The sequence below is a fragment of the Molothrus ater genome, chromosome Z (assembly GCF_012460135.2).
Source record: "Molothrus ater isolate BHLD 08-10-18 breed brown headed cowbird chromosome Z, BPBGC_Mater_1.1, whole genome shotgun sequence".
Taxonomy (NCBI): domain Eukaryota; kingdom Metazoa; phylum Chordata; class Aves; order Passeriformes; family Icteridae; genus Molothrus; species Molothrus ater.
Genome location: NC_050511.2, coordinates 145,981 through 163,023, shown reverse-complemented (window position 1 = coordinate 163,023; position 17,043 = coordinate 145,981).

The window sequence follows — 17,043 nt, the reverse complement described above, 5'->3', positions numbered from 1 at the left end:
GATTGATCCACAAATAGAAATATTTATCCTAGATTGACACACAGATTATTGATTATTGATTATTGATCCACAAATAGAAATATTTATTCCAGATTATTGATTATTGATCCACACATAGAAATATTTATTCCAGATTATTGATTCTTGATTATTGATCCACACATAGAAATATTTATCCTAGATTGACACACATCAAGAAAAATAAAAAACAGAATAAAAACCTCCAAAGAAATAGGAAAAAAACCCAAAAGGAAACGCCCAAAACAAGAATAAGAATGAAAAAAATAAAATTGAAACCCTAAAAAAACCCCCAAATAAAAATAACGATTAAAAAACCAAAACCAGCCCCACAAAATATTAAAAAATAATTGAAATAGGAAAATAGTTTGAAAAAATTCTAAAAATCTAAAAAACTCCACAAAAATATAATAAAATAAAAAAAATAAAAAGCACAATAATAAAAAATAAAGAATAATAGGAAAAAACCCCACAAAGAAATAGAAAAAGCCTGAAAAGCTCCCAAAATAAAAATAACAATTAAAACAAAAAAAGAGAATTAAAGCCAGCCCCACAAACCATGAAAAAATAATTTAAAAAGAAAAATAGATAAAAGACACAAAAATCAAAAACAAATGAAACTCCCCTGGAAAATAAAATAAAAATAAAATAAAAATAAAATAAAATAAATAATAAAATCAAAAACCAGAACCCACCAAAATAATAAAAAATAAAGCAGGAAAACACACAAAAAATAAACCCCAACAAGTGAAAATAATAATAATTCAAAATAAAATAAAACCCAGAAATTCCCAAATAACAAAAAATAAAAAAAGAGAAAACCAGGTAAAAAATGAACCCCACCAAATAGAAATAGCAGTAATTCAAATAGAAAATAAAAAGCCTAAATAAAATACAAAAATAAAATACAAAATAAAATACAAAATAAAATGCAAAAATTAAATTAAAAATAAAATACAAAAATAAAATCAAAAATAAAATACAAAATAAAATACAAAAGTAAAATAAAAAATAAAATACAAAATAAAATACAAAAATAAAATAAAATAAAAAGTAAAATACAAAAATAAAAAAATAAAATAAAAAATAAAATAAAAAATAAAATCCAAAATCAAATAAAAAATAAAATACAAAAATTAAATAAAAAATAAAAAAATAAAATACAAAAATAAAATAAAAAATAAAATCCAAAAATAAAATAAAAAATAAAATACAAAAATTAAATAAAAAATAAAATACAAAAATAAAATACAAAATAAAATACAAAAATTAAATAAAAAATAAAATACAAAATAAAATACAAAAATTAAATAAAAAATAAAATCTCGTCCCAAAATCCAAAAAAATCATTAAAAATAGAAAAAAAAGCCACACCAAATTTACAATAAAATGGAAAACACCCCCCAAAAATGGAAAAATAATTAAAAATGTAAAAACCCACAAAGAGAAACCCACAAAAAATTGAAGAAATAATAAAAGTGAAAAGCATCGAAATTTGAAAATAATTCAAAATAGAAAAACCACAAAAACCCTGGCAAAAATAAAAATGAAATAAAAATCGACTAAAAAAGTGAAATTAAAATTAAAAATCAATTTAAAATAAAAATCAATTTAAAATTAAATTAAAAGTTAAAATTAAAATTAAAAACACCCCTCAAAAATGGAGTAGAATTACAAATAGAAAAACCCCACAAACCTAAGAACTCCAAAAAATTTAAAAAAATTTAAAAACCAAAGCGAAAAATGAAAGAAAAACCAAAAACCCCCAAAATAATAAAAAAGGGGAAAAAATTAAAAACTCTAAAAAAAATAAAAATGAAATGAAAACACCAGAAAAAAACCTTTAAAATAATTAAACAAAAAGAAAAATACAAAAAACCCCACAAAGGAAGAAGAAAAAACCCTTTAAAAGCCTGAAAAATAAATTTTAAAATGAACTTCAAATGGCAAAATAAAAGAAAAATAATAAAAATAGAAAAATAATAAATAATAAAAATAATAAAAATAGAAAATCTTAAAAAAACCAAACAAAATTAAAAATATAGAAAAAGATTTCAAAAACTTTCGAAGGAACAATAATTTAAAAAAAAAACAAAAATTCAAACCTATAAGAAATGGCCCACAAATGATAAATACAATTAGGAAATAAAATCAAATAAAATTAAGGAATTAAATAAAATTATAAAATAAAATAAAATGAAATAAAATAATAAAATAAAATAAAATAAAAATAGCAAAAATAATTTTAAAAAAACCACAATAAAATGAAATTAGGAATAAAAAAGAAAAAAACAACCCCACAAAAGATAAAAAGAATAAAAGAAAAAATTAAAAATAAAATAATAATTAATATTAAAAAATTAAATCATTTAGAGATCAAATCAAAGTTAGTTGAAATAATATATATTAAAAATTAAATCAAAGTAAAATAACATGAAGTAAAATGAAATAACAAAATTAAAAATTAACATTTCAATGACATAAAAAATAAAAATTATTAATAAAAGTAAAAAGTAAAATAAAATATGAAAAATTAATACGAAATTAAAAGAAAAAAACCCTAAAAATAAAATAATAAAATTAAAAATGAAATAAAGTAAAATAAAGTAAAATAAAATAAAATAATAAAACAATTTTTAAAAAATTAATAAAATAAAACAATAACAATTTAAGAAAATAAAAACTGAAAACAAATAAAAATATAATAAAATCAAGTTAAATAAAATTAAGTAAAATAAAGTACAAAAAATAAAATAACACATTAGAATAAAAATTAAAAACTTAACATAAAGAAAAATTTAATTTTTTTAAAAATAAAAATAGTTAAAAATAAATAAATAATTAAATTAGGTAAATTGAAATAAAATTAATTAAAAAAATCAAATTAACACAAATGAAAATAAAATTAAAATGATATAAAAGTAAAATAAAGTCGAATAAAATAAAATCATGTTAAAGAAATGAACATCAAAAAAGAATTGAAAATTAAAATATTAAAAAGTTTTAATAAAATACAATACAATGAAGTAGGATCAAATAAAATTGAATAAAAATAACGTTCATAAATGAGAATAAATAAAAATAAAAATAGGATAATAAAAGAATAAAGTAAGCAAAATAAAAAGTAAAATTTAATAAAATCAAGTAATTGAATAATAAAATCAATGAATGAAATAAAGTTTAAATAAAATAGAATTAAGGGAAGTAAAATAAAGTTAATCATGTACTTAAAAACTAAAGAAATTAAAAGAAAAAATAGAAAAATTAAAATATAAATAAATAAACAAATAAAATCAACATAAGATAAAATATTATAGTTAAAGAATAAAGTAAAATAAAAATAAATTAATAGAAAATATTCCAAATTCACAACTAAAATAAACAACCAAAAACCCTGAAGAAGTTAGGAATTCTTAAGAACAGAAGCACAAAGAATGGGGAAATACAAAGGGGCACAAAAACTGGACACGCACAGGTTATAGAGATATAGAAATATAAATATAGAGAAATTGAAATTATTAATTCTTGAAATATATATATATATATATATATATGTATAATCTGTGTACAGAATATACACTGGGTGTGCAGGATGTGCAGAATGTACACACACAGGTTATAGAGATATAGAAATATAAATATATAGAGAAATTTAAATTATTAATTCTTGAAAAAAAAAAAAAAAAAAAAAAAAAAAATATATATATATATATATATATATAACACCAGTGTGCAGAACATACACTGGGTGTGCCGGGTGTGCACGATGTACAGAATGTACACGCACACAGGTTATAGATACATATATAAATATATATATAAAATATATATATATATATGTACAGGTTATATATATATATATATAAAGATATATTTATATATATATACAGGTTATATATAAATATATAACCTGTGTGCAGAACATACACTGGGTGTGCAGGGTGTGCAGGATGTACAGAATGTACACGCACACAGGTTATATATATATATTTATATATACAGGTTATATATATATATATAAACATATATTTATATATATATACAGGTTATATATATCTATAACCTGTGTGCAGAACATACACTGGATGTGCCGGGTGTGCAGGATGTACAGAATGTACACGCACAGGTTATATATATATATTGATATATACAGGTAATATATATATATATATAAAGATATATTTATATATATATACAGGTTATATATATCTATAACCTGTGTGCAGAACATACACTGGGTGTGCAGGGTGTGCAGGATGTACAGAATGTACACACACACAGGTTATAGATATATATTGATATATACAGGTTATATATATATATAAAGATATATTTATATATATATACAGGTTATATATATATATAACCTGTGTGCAGAACATACACTGGATGTGCAGGGTGTGCAGGACGTACAGAATGTACACGCACACAGGTTATAGATACATATATACATATATTTATATATATTTATACAGGTTATATATCGATCTAAGCTGTGTGCAGAATGTGCACTGTGTGTGCAGTGTGTGTGGAATGTACGCTGTGTGTAACCTGTGTGCAGCATGTACACTGTGTGTGCAGTTATGTACAGAACGTACACTGTGTGTGCAGTGTGTGCAGGATATACACTGTGTGTAACCGGTGTGCAGAACGTACACTGTGTGTGCAGTTATGTACAGAATGTACACTGTGTGTGCAGTGTGTGCGGAGTATACACTGAGTACTGTGTGTGCAGTTATGTAAAGATGATACACTGTGTGTACAGTGTGTGCAGGATATACACTGTGTGTAACCGGTGTGCAGAACGTACACTGTGTGCACAGTTATGTACAGAATATACATTGGGTTTTCAGTTTGTGCAGGATATACACTGTGTGTAACCGGTGTGCAGAATGTACACTGTGTGCAGTTATGTACACAATATACATTGGGTTTACAGTGTGTGCAGAATGTACACTGTGTGTAACCGGTGTGCAGAATGTACACTGTGTGCGCAGTTATGTACACAATATACATTGGGTTTTCAGTTTGTGCAGGATATACACTGTGTGTAACCGGTGTGCAGAATGTACACTGTGTGCAGTTATGTACACAATATACATTGGGTTTACAGTGTGTGCAGAATGTACACTGTGTGTAACCGGTGTGCAGAATGTACACTGTGTGCGCAGTTATGTACACAATATACATTGGGTTTACAGTGTGTGCAGAATGTACACTGTGTGTAACCGGTGTGCAGAATGTACACTGTGTGCACAGTTATGTACACGATATACATTGGGTTTACAGTGTGTGCAGAATAGAAGAGTGTGTTCAGAATATACACTGTGTGTACCCTGTGTACAGTGTGTACAGTGTGTACAGATATTTACAGTGTGTACACTATACACAGTGTGTACAGTGTGTACAGTTATGCACAGTGTGTACACTATATACAGTGTGTACAGTGTGTACAGTTATGTACAGTGTGTACAGTTATGTACAATTATGTACAGTGTGTACAGTTATGCACAGTGTGTACACTATATACAGTGTGTACAGTGTGTACAGTTATGTACAGTGTGTACAGTTATGTACAGTTATGAACAGTGTGTACAGTTATGCTCAGTGTGTACAGTTATGTACAGTTATGTACAGTTATGTACAGTGTGTACAGTGTGTACAGTTGTGTACAGTGTGTACAGTTATGCAAAGAGTGTACACTATATACAGTGTGTATAGTGTGTACAGTTATGTACAGTGTGTACACTATATACAGTGTGTACAGTGTGTACAGTTATGCACAGTGTGTACACTATATACAGTGTGTACAGTGTGTACAGTTATGCACAATGTGTACAGTTATGTACAATTATGTACAGTTATGTACAGTGTGTACACTATATGCACTGTGTACAGTGTGTACAGTTATGCACAGTGTGTACAGTTATGTATAGTGTGTACACTATATACAGTGTGTACAGTGTGTTCAGTTATGCACAGTATGTACAGTTATGTACAGTTATGCACAGTGTGTACACTATATACAATGTGTACAGTGTGTACAGTTATGTACAATGTGTACACTATATACAGTGTGTACAGTGTGTACAGTTATGCACAGTGTGTACACTATATACAATGTGTACAGTGTGTACAGTTATGTACAATGTGTACACTATATACAGTGTGCACAGTGTGTACAGTTATGTACAGTGTGTACACTATATACAGTGCGTACAGTTATGTACAGTGTGTACACTATATGCACTGTGTACAGTGTGTACAGTTATGCACAGTGTGTACAGTTATGCACAATGTGTACACTATATACAATCTGTACAGTGTGTACAGTTATGTACAGTGTGTACACTATATACAGTGTGTACAGTGTGTACAGTTATGTACAGTGTGTAAACTATATACAGTGTGTACAATGTGAACAGTTATGCACAGTGTGTACAGTTATGCACAATGTGTACAGTTATGTACAGTTATGTACAGTTATGCTCAGTGTGTACAGTTATGCACAGTGTGTACACTATATACAGTGTGTACAGTGTGTACAGTTATGCACATTGTGTACAGTTATGCACAGTTATGTACAGTTATGCACAGTTTGCACACTATATACAGTGTGTACAGTTTTGCACACTTATGTACAGTTATGTACACTGTGTACAGTTATGCACAGTGTGAACACTATATACAGTGCGTACAGTTATGTACAATGTGTACACTATATACAGTGTGTAAGTGTGTAGAGTTATGTACAGTTATGTACAGTGTGTACAGTTATGCACAGTGTGTTCACTATATACAGTGTGTAGAGTTAGGTACAGTGTGTACACTACATACAGTGTGCACCGTTATGCACCGTGTGTACAGTGTGTACAGTTATGCACAGTGTGTACAGTTATGTACAGTGTGTACAGTGTGCACACTATATACAGTGTGTACAGTGTGTACAGTTATGCACAGTGTGTACACTATGTACAGTGTGTACAGTTTGTACAGTTATGGACAGTGTGTACAGTGTGTACAGTTATGCACAGAGTGTGCACTATATGCACTGTGTACAGTGTGTACAGTTATGCACAGTGTGTACACTATATACAGTGTGTACAGTGTGTACAGTGTGTACAGTTATGCACAGTATGTACAGTTATGTACAGTTATGCACATTGTGTACAGTTATGTAGAGTTATGTACCGTGTGTACACTATATACAGTGTGTACAGTGTGTACAGTTAGGTACAGTGTGTACAGTTATGTACAGTGTGTACACTATAGACAGTTTGTAGAGTGTGTACAGTTATGTACAGTGTGTAAACTATATACAGTGTGTACAGTGTGTACAGTTATGCACAGTGTGTACAGTTATGCACAGTGTGTACACTATATACACTGTGTACAGTTATTTACAGTGTGTACACTATATACAATATGTAGAGTGTGTACAGTTATGTACAGTGTGTACACTATATACAGTGTGTACAGTGTGTACAGTTATGCACAGTCTGTACACTATATACAGTGTGTACAGTGTGTACAGTTATGCACAGTCTGTACACTATATACAGTGTGTACAGTGTGTACAGTTATGTACAGTTATGCACAGTGTGTACAGTTATGCTCAGTGTGTCCAGTTATGTACAGTTATGAACAGTGTGTACACTATTTAAAGTGTGTACAGTGTGAACAGTTATGCACTATTATGTACAGTTATGTACACTGTGTACAGTTATGGACAGTCTGTACACTATATACAGTGTGTACAGTTATGTACAATGTGAACACTATATACAGTGTGTAAGTGTGTACAATGATGTACAGTGTGTACAGTGTATACAGTGTGTACAGTGTGTACACTATTTACAATGTGTACAGTGTGTACAGTTAGGTACCGTGTGTACACTACATACAGTGTGTACTGTTATGCACAGTGTGTACAGTGTGTACAGTTATGCACAGTGTGTACAGTTATGTACAGTGTGTACAGTGTCTACAGTTATGTACAGTGTGTACACTATATACAGTGTGTATAGTGTGTACAGTTATGTACAGTGTGTACACTATATACATTGTGTACAGTGTGTACAGTTATGCACAATGTGTACAGTTATGTACAGTTATGTACAGTTATGTACAGTGTGTACACTATATGCACTGTGTACAGTGTGTACAGTTATGCACAGTGTGTACAGTTATGTATAGTGTGTACACTATAAACAGTGTGTACAGTGTGTACAGTGTGTTCAGTTATGCACAGTATGTACAGTTATGTACAGTTATGCACAGTGTGTACACTATATACAATGTGTACAGTGTGTACAGTTATGTACAATGTGTACACTATATACGGTGTGCACAGTGTGTACAGTTATGCACAGTGTGTACACTATATACAGTGTGTACAGTTATGTACAGTGTGTACACTATATACAGTGCGTACAGTTATGTACAGTGTGTACACTATATGCACTGTGTACAGTGTGTACAGTTATGCACAGTGTGTACAGTTATGCACAATGTGTACACTATATACAATCTGTACAGTGTGTACAGTTATGTACAGTGTGTACACTATATACAGTGTGTACAGTGTGTACAGTTATGTACAGTGTGTAAACTATATACAGTGTGTACAATGTGAACAGTTATGCACAGTGTGTACAGTTATGCACAATGTGTACAGTTATGTACAGTTATGTACAGTTATGCTCAGTGTGTACAGTTATGCACAGTGTGTACACTATATACAGTGTGTACAGTGTGTACAGTTATGCACATTGTGTACAGTTATGCACAGTTATGTACAGTTATGCACAGTTTGCACACTATATACAGTGTGTACAGTTTTGCACACTTATGTACAGTTATGTACACTGTGTACAGTTATGCACAGTGTGAACACTATATACAGTGCGTACAGTTATGTACAATGTGTACACTATATACAGTGTGTAAGTGTGTAGAGTTATGTACAGTTATGTACAGTGTGTACAGTTATGCACAGTGTGTTCACTATATACAGTGTGTAGAGTTAGGTACAGTGTGTACACTACATACAGTGTGCACCGTTATGCACCGTGTGTACAGTGTGTACAGTTATGCACAGTGTGTACAGTTATGTACAGTGTGTACAGTGTGCACACTATATACAGTGTGTACAGTGTGTACAGTTATGCACAGTGTGTACACTATGTACAGTGTGTACAGTTTGTACAGTTATGGACAGTGTGTACAGTGTGTACAGTTATGCACAGAGTGTGCACTATATGCACTGTGTACAGTGTGTACAGTTATGCACAGTGTGTACACTATATACAGTGTGTACAGTGTGTACAGTGTGTACAGTTATGCACAGTATGTACAGTTATGTACAGTTATGCACATTGTGTACAGTTATGTAGAGTTATGTACCGTGTGTACACTATATACAGTGTGTACAGTGTGTACAGTTAGGTACAGTGTGTACAGTTATGTACAGTGTGTACACTATAGACAGTTTGTAGAGTGTGTACAGTTATGTACAGTGTGTAAACTATATACAGTGTGTACAGTGTGTACAGTTATGCACAGTGTGTACAGTTATGCACAGTGTGTACACTATATACACTGTGTACAGTTATTTACAGTGTGTACACTATATACAATATGTAGAGTGTGTACAGTTATGTACAGTGTGTACACTATATACAGTGTGTACAGTGTGTACAGTTATGCACAGTCTGTACACTATATACAGTGTGTACAGTGTGTACAGTTATGTACAGTTATGCACAGTGTGTACAGTTATGCTCAGTGTGTCCAGTTATGTACAGTTATGAACAGTGTGTACACTATTTAAAGTGTGTACAGTGTGAACAGTTATGCACAATTATGTACAGTTATGTACACTGTGTACAGTTATGGACAGTCTGTACACTATATACAGTGTGTACAGTTATGTACAATGTGAACACTATATACAGTGTGTAAGTGTGTACAATGATGTACAGTGTGTACAGTGTATACAGTGTGTACAGTGTGTACACTATTTACAATGTGTACAGTGTGTACAGTTAGGTACCGTGTGTACACTACATACAGTGTGTACTGTTATGCACAGTGTGTACAGTGTGTACAGTTATGCACAGTGTGTACAGTTATGTACAGTGTGTACAGTGTCTACAGTTATGTACAGTGTGTACACTATATACAGTGTGTATAGTGTGTACAGTTATGTACAGTGTGTACACTATATACATTGTGTACAGTGTGTACAGTTATGCACAATGTGTACAGTTATGTACAGTTATGTACAGTTATGTACAGTGTGTACACTATATGCACTGTGTACAGTGTGTACAGTTATGCACAGTGTGTACAGTTATGTATAGTGTGTACACTATAAACAGTGTGTACAGTGTGTACAGTGTGTTCAGTTATGCACAGTATGTACAGTTATGTACAGTTATGCACAGTGTGTACACTATATACAATGTGTACAGTGTGTACAGTTATGTACAATGTGTACACTATATACGGTGTGCACAGTGTGTACAGTTATGCACAGTGTGTACACTATATACAGTGTGTACAGTTATGTACAGTGTGTACACTATATGCACTGTGTACAGTGTGTACAGTTATGCACAGTGTGTACAGTTATGCACAATGTGTACACTATATACACTGTGTAGAGTTATGTACAATGTGTACACTATATACAATCTGTACAGTGTGTACAGTTATGTACAGTGTGTACACTATATACAGTGTGTACAGTGTGTACAGTTATGTACAGTGTGTAAACTATATACAGTGTGTACAATGTGTAGTTATGCACAGTGTGTACAGTTATGCACAATGTGTACAGTTATGTACAGTTATGCTCAGTGTGTACAGTTATGCACAGTGTGTACACTATATACAGTGTGTACAGTGTGTACAGTTATGCACAGTGTGTACAGTTATGTACAGTTATGTACAGTTATGCACAGTTTGCACACTATATACAGTGTGTACAATTTTGCACAATTATGTACAGTTATGTACACTGTGTACAGTTATGCACAGTGTGAACACTATATACAGTGTGTACAGTTATGTACAATGTGTACACTATATACAGTGTGTAAGTGTGTAGAGTTATGTACAGTTATGTACAGTGTGTACAGTTATGCACAGTGTGTTCACTATATACAGTGTGTAGAGTTAGGTACAGTGTGTACACTACATACAGTGTGCACCGTTATGCACCGTGTGTACAGTGTGTACAGTTATGCACAGTGTGTACAGTTATGTACAGTGTGTACAGTGTGCACACTATATACAGTGTGTACAGTGTGTACAGTTATGCACAGTGTGTACACTATGTACAGTGTGTACATTGTGTACAGTTATGGACAGTGTGTACAGTGTGTACAGTTATGTACAGTGTGTACACTATATGCACTGTGTACAGTGTGTACAGTTATGCACAGTATGTACAGTTATGTACAGTTATGCACAGTGTGTACAGTTATGTAGAGTTATGTACAGTGTGTACAGTGTGTACAGTTATGTACAATGTGTACAATATATACAGTGTGTACAGTGTGTACAGTTATGCACAGTGTGTACAGTTATGTACAGTTATGTACAGTTATGTACAGTGTGTACAGTTATGTACAATGTGTACACTATATACAGTGTGTAAGTGTGTAGAGTTATGTACAGTTATGTACAGTGTGTACAGTTATGCACAGTGTGTTCACTATATACAGTGTGTACAGTTAGGTACAGTGTGTACAGTGTGTACAGTTATGCACAGTGTGTTCACTATATACAGTGTGTACAGTTAGGTACTGTGTGTACACTACATACAGTGTGCACCGTTATGCACCGTGTGTACCGTGTGTACAGTTATGCACAGTGTGTTCAGTTATGTACAGTGTGTACAGTGTGTACAGTTATGTACAGTGTGTACAGTGTGTACACTATATACAGTGTGTACAGTTATGCACAGTGTGTCAGGTTATGTACAGTGTGTACACTATATACAGTGTGTACAGTGTGTACAGTTATGGACAATGTGTACACTACATACACTGTGTACAGTTATTCACAGTGTCTACAGTGTGTACAGTTATGCACTGTGTGTACAGTTCTGTACAGTGTTTACAGTGAGTACAGTTATGCACAATGTGTACACTATATACAGTGTGTACAGTTATGCACAGAGTGTACACTATATGCACTGTGTACAGTGTGTACAGTTATGTACACTGTGTACAGTTATGCATAATGTGTACCCTATATACACTGTGTACAGTTATGTGCATTGTGTACACTATATACAGTATGTACAGTTATGTACAGTGTGTAAACTATATACAGTGTGTGCAATATGAACAGTTATGCACAGTGTGTACAGTTATGTACAGTGTGTACACTATATACAATGTGCACAGTGTGTACAGTTATGTACAGTGTGTACAATATATACAATGTGTACAGTGTGTACAGTTATGTACAGTGTGTACACTATGTACAGTGTGTACAGTGTGTACAGTTATGCACAGTCTGTACACTGTATACAGTGTGTACAGTTATGTACAGTGTGTACAATATATACAGTGTGTAAGTGTGTACAATGATGTACAGTGTGTACAGTGTGTATACTATATACATTGTGTACAGTGTGTACAGTTATGCACAGTCTGTACACTATATACAGTGTGTACAGTATGTATATTTATGTACAGTTATGCACAGTGTGTACAGTTATGCTCAGTGTGTACAGTTATGTACAGTGTGTACACTATATAAAGTGTGTACAGTGTGTACAGTTATGCACAATTAGGTACAGTTATGTACACTGTGTACAGTTATGCACAGTGTGTACACTATATACAGTGTCTACAGTTATGTACAATGTGTACAATATATACAGTGTGTAATTGTGTACAATGATGTACAGTGTGTACAGTGTATACAGTGTGTACAGTGTGTACAGTTATGCACAGTGTGTACACTATTTACAGTGAGTACAGTGTGTACAGTTAGGTACAGTGTGTACACTACATACAGTTTCTACAGTTATGCACAGTGTGTACAGTTATGTACAGTGTTTACACTATATACAGTGTGTACAGTTATGCACAGTGTCTACACTATATAGAGTGTGTACAGTTTTGCACAGTGTGTACAGTTATGCACAGTGTGTACACTATATACAGTGTGGACAGTTATGTACAGTGTGTACAGTGTGTACAGTTATGTACAGTGTGTACACTATATACAATGTGTACAGTGTGTACAGTTATGTACAGTGTGTACACTATATACAGTGTGTACAGTGTGTACAGTTATGCACAGTCTGTACACTATATACAGTGTGTACAATGTGTACAGTTATGTACAGTGTGTACACTATATACAGTGTGTACAGTGTGTACAGTTATGCACAGTCTGTACAGTTATGTACAGTTATGTACAGTGTGTACAGTTATGTACAGTGTGTACACTATATACAGTGTGTACAATGTGTACAGTTATGCACAGTGTGTACAGTGATGCTCAGTGTGTACAGTCTGTACAGTCTGTACAGTTATGTACAGTTATGTACAGTGTGTACACTATATACAGTGTGTACAGTGTGTACAGTCATGCACACTTATGTACAGTTATGTACACTGTGTTCAGTTATGCATAGTGTGAACACTATATACAGTGTGTACAGTTATGTACAATGTGTACACTACATACAGTGTGTAAATTTGTACAGTTATGTACAGTTATGTACAGTGTGTACAGTTATGCACAGTGTGTTCACTATATACAGTGTGTAGAGTTAGGTACAGTGTGTACACTACATACAGTGTGCACCGTTATGCACCGTGTGTACAGTGTGTACAGTTATGCACAGTGTGTACAGTTATGTACAGTGTGTACAGTGTGTACAGTGTGTACACTATATACAGTGTGTACAGTGTGTACAGTTATGCACAGTGTGTACAGTTAGGTACAGTTATGTACAGTGTGTACACTATATACAGTGTGTACAGTGTGTACAGTGTTTACACTATATACAGTGTGTACAGTGTGTACAGTTATGCACAGTGTGTCAGGTTATGTACCGTGTGTAAACTGTATACAATGTGTACAGTGTGTACAGTTATGCACAGTGTGTACACTATATACACTATATACAGTGTGTACAGTTATGCACAATGTGTACAGTTCTGTACAGTTCTGTACAGTTATGTACAGTGTGTACACTATATACAGTGTGTACAGTGTGTACAGTTAGGCACAGTATGTACAGTTATGTACAGTTATGCAAAGTGTGTACAGTTTTGTACAGTTATGTACAATGTGTACACTATATACAGTGTGTACAGTGTGTACAGTTATGCACAGTCTGTACACTATATACAGGGTTTACAGTTATGTACAGTGTGTACACTATATACAATGTGTACAGTGTGTACAGTTATGTACAATGTGTACACTATATACAGTGTGCACAGTGTGTACAGTTATGCACAGTGTGTACAGTTATGCACAGTGTGTGCACTATATACACTGTGTACAGTTATGTACAATGTGTACACTATATACAATCTGTACAGTGTGTACAGTTATGTACAGTGTGTACACTATATACAGTTTGTACAGTGTGTACAGTTATGTACAGTTTGTACACGATATACACTGTGTACAGTGTGTACAGTTATGCACAGTGTGTACAGTTATGTACAGTTATGTACAGTTATGTACAGTGTGTACAGTTATGCACAGTGTGTTCACTATATACAGTGTGTACAGTTAGGTACAGTGTGTACACTACATACAGTGTGTGCAGTTATGCACCGTGTGTACAGTGTGTTCGGTTATGTACAGTGTGTACAGTGTGTACAGTGTGTACAGTTATGCACAGTGTGTACACTATATACAGTGTGTACAGTGTGTACAGTTATGCACAGTGTGTACACTATATACAGTGTGGACAGTTATGTACAGTGTGTACTCTGTGTACAGTTATGGACAGTTTTGTACAGTGTGTACAGTTATGCACAGAGTGTACACTATATGCACTGTGTACAGTGTGTACAGTTATGCACAGTGTGTACAGTTATGTACAATGTGTACCCTATATACACTGTGTACAGTTATGTACAGTGTGTACACTATATACAGTGTGTACAGTGTGTACAGTTATGTACAGTGTGTACACTATATACAGTGTGTACAATGTGTACATTTATGCACAGTGTGTACAGTTATGCACAGTGTGTACACTTTATACACTGTGTACAGTTATGTACAGTGTGTACACTATATAAAATGTGTACAGTTTGTACAGTTATGCACAGTTTGTACACTATATCCAGTGTGTACAGTGTGTACAGTTATGCACAGTGTGTACACTATACACAGTGTGTACAGTTATGCACAGTGTGTACAGTTATGTACAGTGTGTACAGTTATGCAGAGTGTGTACAGATATGTACAATGTGTACACTATATGCACTGTGTACAGTAATGTACACTGTGTACATTATATACCCTGTGTACAGTGTGTACAGTGCGTACAGTTATGTACAGTGTGTACAATGTGTACAGTTATGTACAGTGTGTACAATGTGTACAGTTATGCAGACTGTGTACAGTTATGTACACTTATGCACAGTGTGTACAGTTATGGACAGTGTGTACAGTTAAGTACAATGTGTACAGTTATGTACAGTGTGTACAGTTATGTGCAGTCTGTACAGGTATGCACAGTGTGTACAGTGTGTACCGTGTGTACAGTTTGTACAGTTATGTGCAGTGTGTACAGTGTGTACAGTTATGCACAGTGTGTACCATGTGTACAGTTTTGTACAGTGTGTACAGTTATGTGCAGTGTGTACAGTGTGTACCTTGTCTACTGTGTGTACAGTTACGTGCAGTGTGTACCGTGTGTACCATGTTCAGGCTGTGCCATGTGTACCGTGTAGTCACGCTGTATGTACCATGTGTACCCTGTGTACGGTGTCCAGGCTGTACCGTGTGTACGGTGTACTCACGCTGTATGTACCATGTGTACCCCGTGTACCGTGTACTCACGCTGTATGTACCGTGTGTACCCCGTGCTCACGCTGTATGTACCGTGTGTACCCCGTGTACCGTGTGTACCATGTTCAGGCTGTACCGTGTGTACCATGTACTCATGCTGTATGTACCGTGTGTACCCTGTGTACCATGTGTACCGTGTACTCACGCTGTGTGTACCGTGTGTACCCCGTGTACCGTGTACTCACGCTGTATGTACCGTGTGTATCCCGTGCTCACGCTGTATGTACAGTGTGTGTTCTGTGTACTCCATGTTCAGGCTGTACCATGTGTACCGTGTACTCACGCTGTGTGTACCGTGTGTACCCCGTGCTCATGCTGTATGTACAGTGTGCGCCCTGTGTACAGTGTACCGTGTGTACCCCGTGCTCACGCTGTATGTACAGTGTGTGCTCTGTGTACAGTGTACCGTGTGTACCCCGTGCTCACGCTGTATGTACAGTGTGTGCTCTGTGTACAGTGTACCGTGTGTACCCCGTGCTCACGCTGTATGTAGTGTGCTCTGTGTACCCCATGTGTACCATGTTCAGGTTGTACCATGTGTACCGTGTACTCACGCTGTGTGTACCGTGTGCGCTCTGTGTACCCCATGTGTACCATGTTCAGGCTGTACCATGTGTACCGTGTACTCACGCTGTATGTACCGTGTGTACCCCGTGCTCACGCTGTATGTACAGTGTGCGCTCTGTGTACCCCATGTGTACCATGTTCAGGCTGTACCGTGTGTACCCCGTGCTCACGCTGTATGTACAGTGTGTGCCCTGTGTACAGTGTGTACCATGTTCAGGCTGTACCGTGTGTACCGTGTACTCAGGCTGTATGTACCGTGTGTACCCCGTGCTCACGCTGTATGTACTGTGTGTACCCCGTGTACCGTGTGTACCATGTTCAGGCTGTACCGTGTGTACCGTGTACTCACGCTGTGTGTTCCGTGTGTACCCCGTGCTGACGCTGTAT